The 16,506-nt window shown below is 37.3% G+C and overlaps 1 long non-coding RNA gene and 1 pseudogene across 2 annotated transcripts in view; both read right to left on the reverse strand.

The window, feature by feature from the left end:
* LOC146486014 (uncharacterized) overlaps positions 1-16,506 on the reverse strand; it is a 370,416-nt gene that overhangs the window by 104,907 nt on the left and 249,003 nt on the right. The gene's annotated exons all lie outside the window — the stretch shown is intronic.
* Positions 10,825-11,549, reverse strand: LOC146486018 (uncharacterized; annotated as a pseudogene).

A 16,506-nucleotide genomic window follows, 5' to 3' on the forward strand; every position in this document is an offset into this window, starting at 1 on the left:
CCCGAATGTAAGAATCACTAACCCTTAAACGTAAAAAAACTAACCCCTAAACGTAAGAACTACTAACCCTCAAACGTAACAAAAACTAGTTCCCAAACGTAACAATTACAAACCGTAAAACATTAGAAAACTAACCCCAAAAACGTAAGAATCAGTAACCCCAAAACGTAAGAAAACTAACCCTCAAAGGTAACAATTACTAACTCTCAAACGTGAGAAAACAAAACCCTAAACGTAAGAATCACTAACCAACAAACGTAACAATTACTAACCCTCTAACGTAAGAAGAAAAAACCCCAAACGTAGGAATCACCAATCCCCAAACGTAAGAATTACTAACCCACAAAAGTAAGAAACCTAACCACCAAACGTAAGAATTACTAGCCCCCACACGTAAGAATTACGAACCCGAAAACGTAAGAAAACTAACCTTAAAAAAAAAGAATCACTAACCCCTAAACGTAATAAAACTTACCCCAAAACGTAAGAATAACTAACCCCAAAACCTAAAAATCACTAACCCCCAAAGGTAAAATAACTAACCCCCAAAAGTAGGAATCACTAACCCCCAAACGTAAGAAAACTAATCCCCGAACGTAAAAATCAAAAACCCCAAACGTAAGAAAACTAACCTCCAAACGTAAGTATTAGTAACCCACAAACGTAGGAAAACTAATCCCCAAACGTAAGAATCGCTAACCACAAAACATAAGAAAACTGACCCACTAACGTAAGAATAACAAACCGCAAAACGTAAGAAAACTAACCCTTAAAAGTAAGACTTACTAACCCCCAAACATACGACACCTAACCCCAAAACGTAAGAAACACTAACCCCTTAAACGTAAGAATCACTAACCCCGAAAAGTAAGAAAACTAACCCAGAAAACGTAAGAATAACTAACCCCCAAACTTAAGAAAACTACCCCCTAAACGTAAGAATAACTAATCCTTAATTGTAAGAATCGCTAACCCCCAAACGTAAGAAAATTAACCCAAAAAGTGAAAAACACTAGCCCCGAAACGTAAGAAAACTAACCCCCAAACGTAAGAATCGCTAACCACCATACGTAAGAAAACAAACCCCCGAACTTAAGAATCATCAACCCTTAAAGGTAAGAAAACTAACCTCCAAACGTAAGAATCACTAACCCCGCAAACTTAAGAAAACTAACCCCCAAGCGAAAAAACCACTAACCCCCAAACGTAAAAATTACTAACAATTAAACGTAAGAAAACTAACCCCTAAACGTGAGAATCACTAACCCACAAACGTAAGAAAACTAACCTTCAAACATAAGAGTTATTACAAACCAAACGTTAACAAAACTAACTCCAAAACGTAAGAATTACTAGCCCCCAAACGTAAGAAAACTAATCCCAAAACGTAAAAATCACTAACCCCCAAACGTATTAATTACTAACCCCTAAACGTAAAAAAAAAAAACCCTAAACGTAAGAATCACTAACAACAAAAGGTAAGAAAACTAACCCCTGAACGTAAGAATCACTAACCCCCAAACTTAAAAAAGCTAACCACTAAACGTATTAATTACTAACCTCCAAACGAAAGAAAACTAACCCCAAAACGTTAAAAATAATAACCCCTAAACGTAAGAAAACTAACCCAAAAACGTAAGAATTACTAATCCCTAAACGTAAAAAACAAAACTAACACCTGTACTTAGGAATCATTAACCCCCAAACTTTATTAAACTAACCCCTAAACGTAAGAATCGCTAACCCCCAAAACGTATAGAAACTAAATCCCAAACGTAAGAAACTAACCCCCAGATGTAGGAATTAGTAATCTTCAAAGGTAAGAAAACTAACCCACAAAACGTAAAAATCACTAACCCCCAAACGTAAGAAAACTAACCGCTAAACGTAAGAAAACTAGAACCCAAAAATAAGAATCACTAACCCTCAAACGTAAGAAAACTCGCTAACACCCAAACGTAAGAAAACTAACCCCAAAAACATAAGAATCGCAAACCACCAAACGTAAGAAAACTAGAACCCAAACGTAAGAATCACTTACCCATAAACGTAAGAAAACTAACCCCAAAAACGTAAGAATCACTAACAACAAAACGTAAGAAAACTAACCCCTAAACGTAAGAATCACTAACCAACAAACTTAACAAAACTATCCACCAAACGTAAAAATCACTAACCCCCAAACGTATGTAACTGAATCCCAAAGGTAAGAAACTAACCCCCAGATGTAAGAATTAGTAACCTTCAAAGGTAAGAAAACTAACCCCTAAACCTAAGAATCACTAACAGCCAAACGTAAGAAAACTAACCCACAAACGTAAGAAACTAACCCCAAAACAAAAGAATCAATATACCCAAACGTAGAAAAACTAACCCCCAAACGTAAGAATTACTAATCACTAACCCCCAAACGTAAGAAAACGTACCCCCAAAACGTAACAATTACTAACCTTAAAACGTAAGAAAACTAACCCCCAAGCGTAAGAAAACTAACCCCCTAAAAAAGAAACTAGCCCCAAGACGTAAGAATCACTAAGCCCCAAATATAAGAAAACTAACCCCCAGACGAAAGAAGTAGTAACCTTTAAACGTAAGAAAACTAACCCCCTAAAGTAAAAAAACTAACCTCAAACTTAAGAATCACTCACCCCCAAACGTAAAAAAACTAACCCTTAAAGGTAACAATTACTAACCCCAAAACGTAAGAAAACTAACTCAAGAACGTAAGAATCATTAACCCTCAAACGTACAAAAACTAACCCCCAAACGTGAGAAAACTAACCCCGAAACGTAAGAACACTAACCCCGAAACGTAAGAATTCCTAACCCCCAAACGTAAAAAAACTAACCCCCAAACGTAAGGATCAACAACCCTTGAACGTAAGAATTACTAACCCTCAAACGCAGGAAAAGTAACCCCCAAACGTAAGAATCACTAACTATTAAACGTAATAAAACTAACCCCCAAACGTAAGAAAACTAACCCGCAAACGTAAAAATCACTAACCCCATAACAAGAGAAAACTAAACCCAAAACGTAAGAATCACTAACCTTCAAACCTAAGAAAACTAACCCTTAAACGAAATAATTACTAGCCCCCAAAGGTAAGAAAACTAACCCCAAAACGTAAGAATTACTAACCTCCAAACGTAAGAAAACTAATCCCCAAACGTAAGAATCACTAACCCCCAAAGTTAAGAAAACTAACCCCAAAACGTAAGAATCACTAACCCACAAACGTAAGAATAATGACCCGAAACGTAACAATTACTAACCCCCAAACGTAAAAAAACTATTCTCCGAACGTAAGAATTACTAACCATTAAACGTAAAAAAACTAACCCCCGAACGTAAGAATCACTAAACCCCACACGTGAGAAAACCAACACTCAAACCTAAGAATTACTAACCCCCAAACGTAAGGAAACTAACACCCAAACGTAAGAATTATGAAACCCCAAACGTAAGAAAACTAACTTTAAAACGTAACAATAACTAACCTTCAAACGTCAGAAAACTAACCCCCTAACGTAAGAATTACTAACTGCTAAAAATAAGAAAACTAAATCCGAAACGTAAAAATCGCTAACCCCAAACGTAAGAAAACTAACCCCTTAACGTAAGAATTACTAACCCTTAAACGTAAGAAAACTAACCCCCGAACGTAGGAATCACTAACCCGCAAACGTAAGAGTTGTTAACCCCCAAAAGTAAGAAAATTAACCCCTAAACTTAAAAAAAGCTAACCCCCAAACATAAAAAAACCATCGCTTCAACGTAAGAATTACTAACAGGAAAAAGTAAGAAAACTAACCCCCAAACGTAAGACTTTCTAACCCCAAACGTAAGAAAACTAACCCAAGAACGTAAGAATCACTAACCACCAAACGGAAGAAAACTTATCCCCAAACGTAAGAATGACTTACCATAAAACGTAAGAAAACTAACCCTCAAACGTAAGAATCACTAACCCCACAACATAAGAATACTAACACCCAAACTTAAGAAAACTAATCCCCGAGCATAAGAATTACTTACCCTTAAATGTAAGAAAACTAATCCGGGAATGTAAGAATCACTAACCCCCAAACGTAGGAATTAATAACCTCTAAAAATAAGAATACTAACCCCCAAACGTAAGAATTCCCAACCCGAAACGCAAAAACATTAACCCCAAAACGTAAAAATCACTAACCCCCAAAGGTAAGAATTACAAACCCCCAAACGTGAGAAAAAAAACCCCTAAACGTAGGAATCACTAACAACAAAACATAAGAAAACTAACCCCTAAAAGTAAGAATCACTTACCCCCAAACTTAACAAAACTAACCTCCAAACAAACGAACACTAACCCCAAAACGTAAAAATTACTAACTCTTAAACGTAAGAAAACTAACCCACAAACGTAAGAAAACTAACCCCCGAACGTAAGAATCACTAGCTCCCAAACGTAAGAAAACTAACCCCAAAACGTAAGAGAACTAACTCCGAACGTAAGAATCACTAACTCTAAAAGATAAGAAAACAAACTCACAAACGTAAAAAATAATAACCACAAACGTAAGAAAACTAACCCCAAAACGTAAGAATCATTAAAGCCAAACGTAAAAAAACTAACCCCTAAACGTAAGAATCACAAAACCAAAACGTAAAAAAACTATCACCCAAACGTAAGAATCACTAAACCCAAACGTACAAAAACTAACCCCCAAACGTAAGAATTACTAACCCCTAAAACGTAAAAAAAAACTAACACCCGAACTTAGGAATCACTAACCCCTAAACGTTAGAAAACTAACCCCCAAACGTAAAAATCACTAACCCCCTAACGTATGTAACTAAATCCCAAACGTAAGAAACTAACCCCCAGATGTAAGAATTAGTAACCTTCAAAGGTAAGAAAACTAACCCCTAAACCTAAGAATCACTAACAGCCAAACGTAAGAAAACTAACCCACAAACGTAAGAAACTAACCCCAAAACAAAAGAATCAATATACCCAAACGTAAAAAAACTAACCCCCAAACGTAAGAATTACTAACCCCTAAACATAAGAAAACTAACCCCCGAACTTAAGAATCACTAACCCCCAAACGTAAGAAAACTAACCCGCAAACGTAAAAATCACTAACCCCATAACAAGAGAAAACTAAACCCAAAACGTAACCTTCAAACCTAAGAAAACTAACCTTTAAACGAAATAATTACTAGCCCCCAAAGGTAAGAAAACTAACCCCAAAACGTAAGAATTACTAACCCCCAAAACGTAAGAAAACTAATCCCCAAACGTAAGAATCACTAACCCCCAAAGGTAAGAAAACTAACCCCAAAACGTATGAATCACTAACCCCCAAACGTATGAATCACTAACCCCCGAACGTAAGAAAACTAACCTCCAAACGTAAGAATTACTAACCCCTAAACATAAGAAAACTAACCCCCGAACTTAAGAATCACTAACCCCCAAACGTAAGAAAACTTACCCCCAAAACGTAACAATTACTAACCTTAAAACGTAAGAAAACTAACCCCCTAAAAAAGAAACTAGCCCCAAGACGTAAGAATCACTAAGCCCCAAACATAAGAAAACTAACCCCCAGACGAAAGAAATAGTAACCTTTAAACGTAAGAAAACTAACCCCCTAACGTAAGAAAACTAACCTCAAACTTAAGAATCACTCACCCCCAAAACGTAAAAAAACTAACCCTTAAAGGTAACAATTACTAACCCCCAAACGTAAGAAAACTAACTCAAGAACGTAAGAATCATTAACCCTCAAACGTACGAAAACTAATCCCTAAACGTAAGAACACTAACCCCGAAACGTAAGAATTCCTAACCCCCAAACGTGAGAAAACTAACCCCCAAACGTAAGGATCAACAACCCTTGAACGTAAGAATTACTAACCCTCAAACGCAGGAAAAGTAAACCCCAAAACGTAAGAATCACTAACTATTAAACGTAATAAAACTAACCCCCAAACGTAAGAAAACTAACCCGCAAACGTAAAAATCACTAACCCCATAACAAGAGAAAACTAAACCCAAAACGTAACCTTCAAACCTAAGAAAACTAACCCTTAAACGAAATAATTACTAGCCCCCAAAGGTAAGAAAACTAACCCCAAAACGTAAGAATTACTAACCCCCAAAACGTAAGAAAACTAATCCCCAAACGTAAGAATCACTAACCCCCAAAGGTAAGAAAACTAACCCCAAAACGTATGAATCACTAACCCCCAAACGTATGAATCACTAACCCCCGAACGTAAGAAAACTAACCTCCAAACGTAGGAAGTACTAATCCCCAAACGTTAGAAAACTAACCCTCAAAGGTAAAAATCACTATCCATCAGACCTAAGAAAACTAATTATCAAACGTAAGAATTACTAGCCCCAACCGTAAGAATCACTAACCCCCAAAACGTAAGAATTCTTAACCCCTAAACGTAAAAAAACTAACCCCTGAACGTAGGAATCACTAACTTCTAAACGTCAGAAAACTAACCCCCAAACGTAAGGCAACTGACCCCCAAACATAAGAATTACTAACCCTCAAAAGTAAAAAAATTAACTCCTAACGTCAGAAAACTAACCCCTAGACGTTAGAAAACCATCGACCAAACGTAAGAATTGCAAACAACAAAACGTACGAAAACTAACCACCAACCGTAAGAATGACTAACACCTAAACGTAAGAAAACTAACCCATAAACGTAAGAATTTCTAACCCCAAACGTAAGAAAACTAACCCGAAAACGTAAAAATCACTAACTTTCAAACAGAAGAAAACTAACCCCCAAACGTAAGAATTACTAACCATCAAACGTAAGAAAACTAACCCCACAACGTAAGAAAACTAACCCCGAAAGGTAAGAATCACTAACCCCAAAACGTAAGAAGACTAACCCCCAAACGTAAGAATTACTAACCCCCGACGTAAGAAAACTATTCTTTAAACGTAAGAATCACTAAAAACCAAACGTTAGAATACTAATCCCCAAACGTAAGGAAAATAATCCCCGCACGTAAGAGTTACTTAGACCCGAACGTAAGAATTACTAACCTCTAAACGTAAGAAAACTAACTCCAAAAAGGAAGAATTCCTAACCCCAAACGTAAGAAAACTAACCTCAAAACGTAAGAATCACTGACCCCCAAACGGAAGAAAACTAACCCTTAAACGTAAGAATTACTAAACTTAAAACGTGAAAAAACTAACCCCTAAGCGTAAGAATCACTAACCCCAAAACGTAAGAAAACTAACCGCCAAAGGTAAGAATCACTAACCCCCAAACGTAAGAAAACTAACCCCCAAACGTCAGAATTACTAACCCCCAACGGAAGAACACTATTCCCCAAACGTAAGAATTACTAACAACCAAACGTAATAATACTAACCCCAAAACGTAACAATTACTAACCCCCAAACGTACGAAAACTAATCTCCAAACGTAAGAATTACTTACCCCCAAACGTAACAAAACTAACCCGCAAACGTAGCAATCACTAACCCCCAAACGTAAGAAAACCAACCTCCAAACGTATGAATCACTAACCCCCAAACGTAAGAAAACTAACCCCAAAACGTAAGAGTTACTAACTCCCAAACGTAAGAAAACAAACTATTTAAAAACGTAAGAAATACTAACCCTCAAACATAAGAATCATTAACCCCCAAGGGTAAGAATCACTAACCCCTAAACGTAAGAAAACTAACCTTCAAACGTAAGAATTACTAACCCCCAAACGTAAGAAAACCATTCCCAAAACGTAAGAATTACTAACCCCCAAACGTAAGAAAACTAACCCCAAAACGTAAGAATTACTAACCCCCAGACGTAAGAAAACTAACCCCAAAACGTAAGAATCACTTACCCCCAAGCGTAAGAAAACTAACCTAAAAAAGGTAAGAATTACTAACCCCCAAACGTAAGAAAACTAAACCCCAAAAGTAAGAATCACTAACCTTCAAACGTAAGAAAACTAACCCTTAAACGTAAGAATTACTAACCCCCAAACGTAAGAAAACTAACCCCTAAACGTAGAAAATTAACCCCCAAGCGTAAGAATTACTTACTCTTAAACGTAAGAAAACTAACCCACAAAACGTGAGAATCACTAACCCCCCAACGTAAGAATCACTAACCCCCAAACGTAAGTAAACTAAACCCCAAACGTAAGAATCACTAATCCGAAAACGTAAGAAAACTAACCTTATACATTATTACTAACCTTGAAACGTAAGAAAACTAACCCCCAAATGTAAGAATTACTATCCCTCAAACGTAAGAAAACTAACAACCAAACGTAAGAAAACTAATCCCCAAACGTAAGAATCAATAACGCTTAAAGGTAAGAAAACTAACCCCAAAACGTAAGAATCACTAACCCCCAAACCTAAGAAAACTAACCCCCAAACGTAAAATTGACAAACTCCCAAACTTAGCAATCACTAACCTCTAAAAGTAAGAAAACTAACCCCAAAACGTAAGAATCACTAACCTCCAAACGTAAGAAAACTAACCCCCAAACGTAAGAAAACTAACCCCAAAACGTAAGCATCACTAACCCCCAAACGTAAGAAAAACGAACCCTAAAACGTAAGAAATACTATGCCCAAAAGGAAAGAATCACTAACCCCCAAACGTAAGAATCACTAGCCCCAAATCGTAAGAAAAGCAACCCCCTAAGTTGAGTCGGCGGCCGTGACTTGACGATCCCTGGGAGTTTACTTTTGAAAAAAAATAAAAATTCCTTTTTACTTTTATTGCTCCATCAAATGGGGAAGTTGAAATATTTGTGAATACAGCAACAACAAGGCGATTTAATGTTTTTGTTGAGCATGGCCTTAGAGCTGTTCGTTGTTCCGAACAACGAGCAGCTCTATATTGTTCATTTAATCGTTATTTCAGTCACGACGAAATGAACAACAATTACGGCGCTTCGCGTTCAATGGATTTATTTCGCACTGCAGTTCGCAAAATAGATTTGAAATAAAGCCTTCAACGGTACCTTAACTCTGGTTTTATGATGTTTATCTTAATCATGAAGGGAAAAACTCAAATATACTGAATGGAGGTTTTCTTAATGACCATCGGCTGAGCCGTGAAGCATCCTAGAGACTACCATGATAGTTACCGACTGTCTTAAGCTTTTAATATCTACCGGATGCGAGCTTACCCACAAAACAATGCAGATACATGTCAGCGCTAAGAACGAAGCAACAAAGCTGAAAATAACTGCAAGAGGCCAAAGCTCTCGAAAGCGAGAAGCAACATTGATCAACTTTGTAAAGACTTGGATCTGCTAGACTCTCAAATAGGTGATAAACGAACATCCTGCAATCTCACTGCAGAAAAGCATGAACTCACGAGTTACGAAATCCACGGATCCCATGTCTTCAAAGATAGCATTTATTTGGTGCTGTGTGATATCTTGCAGTTGATCCGAGCCGGTAAACCTAAACAAATGCCACAGAGCTAGCATACCCAATGGCACATTCGGTATATTTGAGTTTTTCCCTTCATCAAGATACAAATCTATTTGCGAAATGCAGGAGTCGCATTGGCCCGTCAACACTTTTTAACACAAAATGAATAGTAAACTGCAAATGGCATCGACGCTGAGCAAGGCTCGGTTACATTTGAATTTAACGCATGCTCAACAGGAAAAGTCGAGGCGGCTCGCAGAGGTCCCTTCCTCTTCTTAACTTATCTAGGAAGATCGAAGGGCCTCTGCTTGCAGGGTAATTATGGTAATGAATAGTACACAAAGGAAAACAAAAATTAAACTGGTTTGAAAAATTTTAAACCAAAAAAGTCTTAAACCACAACATAATTATACCTGCTTGTATAATTATACTCATCTGGTATGTGCCCCTTTAGATAAATACTGTATGTGCCATTTAAAAATTTACCTTAGAGTATGTAAGCTTCGCCAACAAGGCAGTCCTAGAAAGCAAAAGACTGAAAAACAGTCCATTTTAGCACCAGTTTGCTGGTTGAAAATGCGGCATGCAAAGAGGCACTGCCATATTTTCACTGTCTTACATTATTATAATAATTCCAAAAAGGAGGCAGTTCAATTGGCCTTCCATTACATGTAGACGTGTAGATTTTCCCTTCAATTAATACCTACCTTGAGAGAAAAGCAAGAGAAAAAAGAGCATTCTGCAGCTGGCTGGATAGATGGTGGTTTATTCATGGTCATAACCCACCTCTTCCAATATCTTCCGAGATATCGAAAAAATAAACAGCACTACAGGAAAGTACTGCTCAATAGCTTTGATTTAAATGGTCACACTTTAGGATTTCATCCACAGGCTCAAAAGTTAGAACGACCTTGTACAGCATAATAAACAGTACCACAGGAAAGTACTGCTCAATAGCTTTCATTTAAATGGTCTCACTTAAGCCACAGACTCAACATTTAGAACTGTACAGCAATACCTGATGCTTGATTAGACTCAGAATAAGAAGTTTTAAGAATCTTTGACAACGTGCAAATGGAGAGAAAAAATTAATATGAGGTGTGCAACGTGAAAAGAAAATATGTAAGCAAGCGATACATATATGTAAAAGTAAATAGTAATAAATTTTAGTTTAACAATGCTTCAAGCTTCGTATGGAAATTTTAGTGCTAAAAAAACAGACTATAGAGGATGGTGTTATGCCTGTGATTTAGGTTGCTGTGAGGTAAAAATAGAGAATTTTAAGAATCGAAAAATGTAATAATTTTTTTTTTTAACATAAAACAGACATATACAGGCAAAAACTAACGAAAGAAAAGTCCTACGTTTCGGCGACATCTTAGGGCCATTGTCAAGGGAAACTAAAATTAAATATGCGATTGCAAGAGTACTGAGAGTTCAGAGTCACTTATTTGCATAAGTTAGACAAAGACCTTAGCGCAAATAGAGTCTGATTGCACATTTAAACATGGTCGTAATTGTTTAATGAGTAACATCTCATTAATGAGACAATCAAACTTGTTCTGGCATTTTTTCAACACCTTGAAACAATTGCGAAGGTCATCTGGAATCCTGCCTGCGTGTCTATTGTCATAGTGTTTGCGCACTGACGAGGTCTTGCTTCTATGTCCATCAACGCGTGCGAACAGATCGCCACGGGTGTATCCGACATAACCAGCATCGCACTGGTCACACTTGAAGTTATACACAACGCATTGTTGATCAATGAGCTGAGGCTTAGGTTCGCTTGTCGGGAACTCCTGGGCAATCTTGCGGCTCGTAAACACTGGTTGGACAATAGTCTGGAGCTTCACACTGAGATCTTTTAACTGTGTCTTTACGATATTAGCAGACTCCTAATCTTTAAAGGGTATGACGACCCGAGTTGTGTTTTCTGTCGTAGATTTGGCCAGTAATGGAGGCTGGTCGGCGACCTTTAGATTTAGAAAGGTTTTAACAGTGGAGTCCACAAGGTGCTTGGGATACTTCAATTTAAAGAACACGGACTTCAGGCTTTCGCACTCCTCAGTGAAGTAGGACCATGACGAAGACAGGCGATATGCACGGTCAAGCATAGTTGTCAATAGGCCGCGCTGTGCGTTGTAAGAGCAGCCCATTAGTTCAAAAGCTTCCGCTTTGTCTGTAGTACCTCATTTTTCTCTCTCCCCGCCGCGTGTCGCCTTTTCTCGCGTGGGGTGATTTTAACGCGCGCTCGCGTTTCGCTCGCCCTACTATCCCTAAGGAAAAATGGGGGACTACTCGTAGTCTATAAAAAAACTAACCCCCCAACGTAAGATTAACTAACTCCAAAAAGTAACAAAACTAACCCCCAAACCTAAGATTCACTACCCCCAAACATGAGAAAAATAAAACCAAAAGTAAGAATCACTAATCCCCAAATGTAAGAAAACTAACCCCCAACGAAAGAATTACTAACCCTTAACCGTAAGAAAACTAACCCCCAAACGTAAGAATCACTAACCCCCAAACGTAAGAATTACTAACCCTTAAACGTAAGAAAACTAACCCTCAAACGTAAGAATTACAAACCCGAAAACGTAAGAAAACTAACCCCCAAACATAAGAATCACTAAACCGTAAACGTAAGAAAACTTACCCTTAAACGTAAGAATTACTAACCCCCAAACGTAACAATCACTAACCCCCAAACGTAACAAAACTAACCATCGAACGTAAAAATCACTAACCCCCAAACGTAAGAAAACTAACCTTCAAACGTTAGTATTAGTAACCCCCAAACGTAGGAAAACTAATTCCCAAACGTAAGAATCACTAACCACAAAACGTAAGAAAACTGACTCCCTAACGTAAAAATAAGAAACCACAAAACGTAAGACTTACTAATCCCAAAACGTAAGAAACACTAACCCTTAAACGTCAGAATCACTAACCCCGAAAACTAACAAAACTAACCCACAAAACGTAAGAAACACTAACCCCCAAACGTAAGAGAACTAACCCCTAAACGTAAGAATCACTAATCCCCAAACGTAAGAATCACTAACTCCCAAACGTAAAAAAAAACCATCGAACGTAAGAATCACTAACCTCCAAACGTAACAAAACTAATTCCCGAACGTAAGAATCACTTAACCCCAAACGTAATAAATCTAACCACCAAACGTAAGAAGCACTAACCCTCCAACGTAAGAATCACTAACCCCCAAACATAAGAATTACTAATCCCCAAACGTAAAAAAACTAATCTCCGAACGTAAGAATCAATAACCCCCAAACGTAAGAAATCCAACCTCCAAAAGTAAGATTTACTAACCCCCAAACGCTTGAAAACTAACTTCCTAACTTAGGAATTACTAACCCTCAGCCGTAAGAATCACTAACCCCCAAACATAAGAATCACCAAGACAAAACGTAAGAAAACAAACCCCCTAACGTAAGAAAACTAACCACCAAACGTAAGAATCACTAACCTTCAAATGTAAGAATCACTAACCCCCAAACGTAAGAATAACTAACTCCCACACGTAAGAAATTTAATCCCCGAACGTAAGAATCACTAACCCCCAAACGTAAGATATCTAACCATCAAACGTAAGAAGCGCTAACCCTCAAACGTAAGAATCACTAACACCCGAACGTAAGAATTACTAACCCCCAAACGTTAAACAACTAATCCCCGAACGCAAGAATTAATAACCCCCAAACCTAAAAAAACTAACCCCAAAACGTAAGAAATCCAACATCCAAAAGTAAGATTTACTCACCCCCAAACGTTTGAAAACTAACCCTGAAACGTAAGAATTACTAACCTCCAAACGTAAGAAAACTAACCCCCTAACGTGGGAATTACAAACCCCCAAACGTAAAAAAACTAACCCTTCAACGTAAGAATGACAAAGCCCCAAACGTAAGAAAACTAGAACCCAAACGTAAGAATCATTAACCCTTAAACGTAAGAAAATTAACCCTTAAACATAAGAATTACTAGCCCTCAAACGTAAAAAAAACTAGCCCCCAAACGTAAGAATTACAAACCTTCAAACATTAGAAAACTAACCCCAAAACGTAACAATCAGTAACCCCCAAACGTGAGAATTACTAACCCTAAAACGTAAGAATCACCAACCCTTCAACTTAAGAAAATTAACCCCCAAAACGTAAGAATTACTAACCCCCAAACATAAAAAAACTAATCCCTAAACGTAAGAATCACTAAACCCTAAACGTAAAAACTATTAACCTTCAAACGTAAGAAAATAAACTCCCAAACGTAGGAATCACCAATCCCCAAACATAAGAAAACTAACCCCCATACTAACCCCCAAACATAAAAAACTAATCCCTAAACGTAAGAATCACTAACCCCTAAACGTAAAAACTATTAACCTTCAAACGTAAGAAAATAAACCCCCAAACGTAGGAATCACCAATCCCCAAACGTAAGAATTATCAAACCCCAAAACGTAAGAAACCTAACCCCAAAACGTAATAATCACTAACCCCCAAGCGTAAAAATTACTAACTCTCAAACGTGAGAATCATTAACCCCCAAACGTAAGAAAACTAACCACCAAACGTAAGAATTACTAACCCCCACTCGTAAGAAAAACTAGCCTTCAAACGAAAGAATTACAAACTGTCACACATTAGAAAACTAACCCCAAAACGTAACAATCAGTAACCCCCAAACGTAACAAAAGTAACCCCAAAACGTAAGATATCTAACCCCCAAACCTAACAATAACCAACCCCCAAACTTAGCAAAACTAACCACTAAACGTATTAATTACTAACCTCCAAACGAAAGAAAACCAACCCCAAAACATAACAATTACTAACCCTTAAACGTAAGAAAAGTAACCCACAAAACGTAAGAATCACTAACCCCCAAACGTGACAAAACTTACCCCTAAAAGTAAGAAAACTAGAACCCAAACGTAAGAATCACTAACCCCCAAACGTTTAAAACCTTACCCTAAAACGTAAGAATTACTAACCTCCAAACGTAAGAAAACTAACCCCCTAACGTACGAATTACTAACCCTCAAACGTAAGAAAACTAACCCTTAAACGTAAAAATGACTATCCCCTAAACGTAAAAAAACTAACTCCAAAAATTACAAATCAGTAACACTAGAACGTAAGAAAACTAACCCTTAAACGTAAAAATTACTAACGTCCAAACGTTAGAAAACTAAACTCCAAACGTAAGAATCACTAACCCCGCAAACATAAGAAAACTAACCCCCGAAACGTAAAAATTACTAACCCCAAAATGTAAGAAAACTAAAACCCAAACGTAATAAAACCAACCCCCGAACGTAAGAAAACTAACCCTCAAACGTGATAAGACTAGAACCCAAACGTAAAAATCACTAACCCCTAAACGTAAGAAACTAACCCACAAAACGTAAGAATTACTAACCCCTAAACGTAAGAAAACTAGAACCCAAACGTAAGAATCACTAATCCCTAAACGCAAGAAAACTTACCCCAAAAACGTAACAATCACTAAACCCCAAACGTAATAAAACCAAGCCCCAAACGTAAGAATCACTAACCCTTAAACGTAACAAAACTAACCCCCAAATGTAAGAATAACTAACCATTAAACGTAAGAAAACCAATCCCCAGACGTAAGAATTACTAACCCCCAAACGTAAGAAACCTAACCCCAAAACGTAAGAATCACTAACCCCCAAACGTAAGAATTATTAACCCTCAAACGTGAGAATAACTAACCCCCAAACGTAAGAAAACTAACCACCAAACGTAAGAATTACTAACCCCCTAACGTAAGAAAATTAATCCCCGAACGTAAAAATCACAAACCCCCAAACGTAAGAAAACTTACCTCCGAAGGTAAAAATCACTAACCACAAAACGTAAAAAAATGATCCCCTAACGTAAGAATAACAATCTGCAAAATGTAAGAAAACTAACCCCTAAACGTAAGACTTACTAACCCCCAAAGGTAAGAAAACTAACCTCAAAACGCAAGAAACACTAACCCCTAAACGTAAGAAAACTAACGTCCAAACGTAACAAAACTAACCTCCGAACGAAAGAAAAATGTAAGAATTACTCACCACCAAACGTAAGAAAACTATCCCCTTAAACGTAAGAATTACTAACCCCCAAACGTTAGAAAAGTAACCTCCAAACGTAAGAATCACCAACCCCCAAACGTAAGAATCACTAACCCCCAAACGTTAAACAACTAATCGCCGAACGCAAGAATTAATAACCCCCAAACATAAGAAAACTAACCCCAAAACGTAAGAAATCCAACCTCCAAAAGTAAGATTTACTTACCCCCAAACGTTTGAAAACTAACCCTGAAACGTAAGAATTACTAACCTCCAAACGTAAGAAAACTAACCCTTAAACGTAAGAATGACAAAGCCCCAAACGTAAGAAAACTAGAACCCAAACGTAAGAATCATTAACCCTTAAACGTAAGAAAATTAACCCCTAAACAAAAGAATTACTAGCCCTCAAACGTAAGAAAAACTAGCCTTGAAACGTAAGAATTACAAACCCTCAAACATTAGAAAACTAACCCTAAAACGTAACAATCAGTAACCCCCAAACGTAAGAATTACTAACCTTAAAACGTAAGAATCACCAACCCTTAAACTTAAGAAAATTAACCCCCAAACGTAAGAATTACTAACCCCCAAACATAAAAAACTAATCCCTAAACGTAAGAATCACTAACACCTAAACGTAAAAACTAGTAACCTTCAAACGTAAGAAAATAAACTCCCAAACGTAGGAATCACCAATCCCCAAACATAAGAAAACTAACCCCCGAAACGTAAAAATTACTAACCCACAAACGTAAGAAAACTAACCTTCATTACCCACCAAAGGTTAATAAAACCAACTGCAAAACGTAAGAATTACTACCCCCAAACGTAAGAAAAGTAACCCCAAAACGTTAGAATCACCAACCTTCAAACATAAAAAAAAATAACCCCCAAACGTTAGAATTACTAACCCCCAAACATATGAAAACTAATCCCAAAACGTAAGAACCACTAACCC

Source organism: Pavona decussata, unplaced genomic scaffold (genome assembly GCF_977016875.1).
Source record: "Pavona decussata unplaced genomic scaffold, jaPavDecu1.1 SCAFFOLD_22, whole genome shotgun sequence".
In the NCBI taxonomy this organism is placed as follows: domain Eukaryota; kingdom Metazoa; phylum Cnidaria; class Anthozoa; order Scleractinia; family Agariciidae; genus Pavona; species Pavona decussata.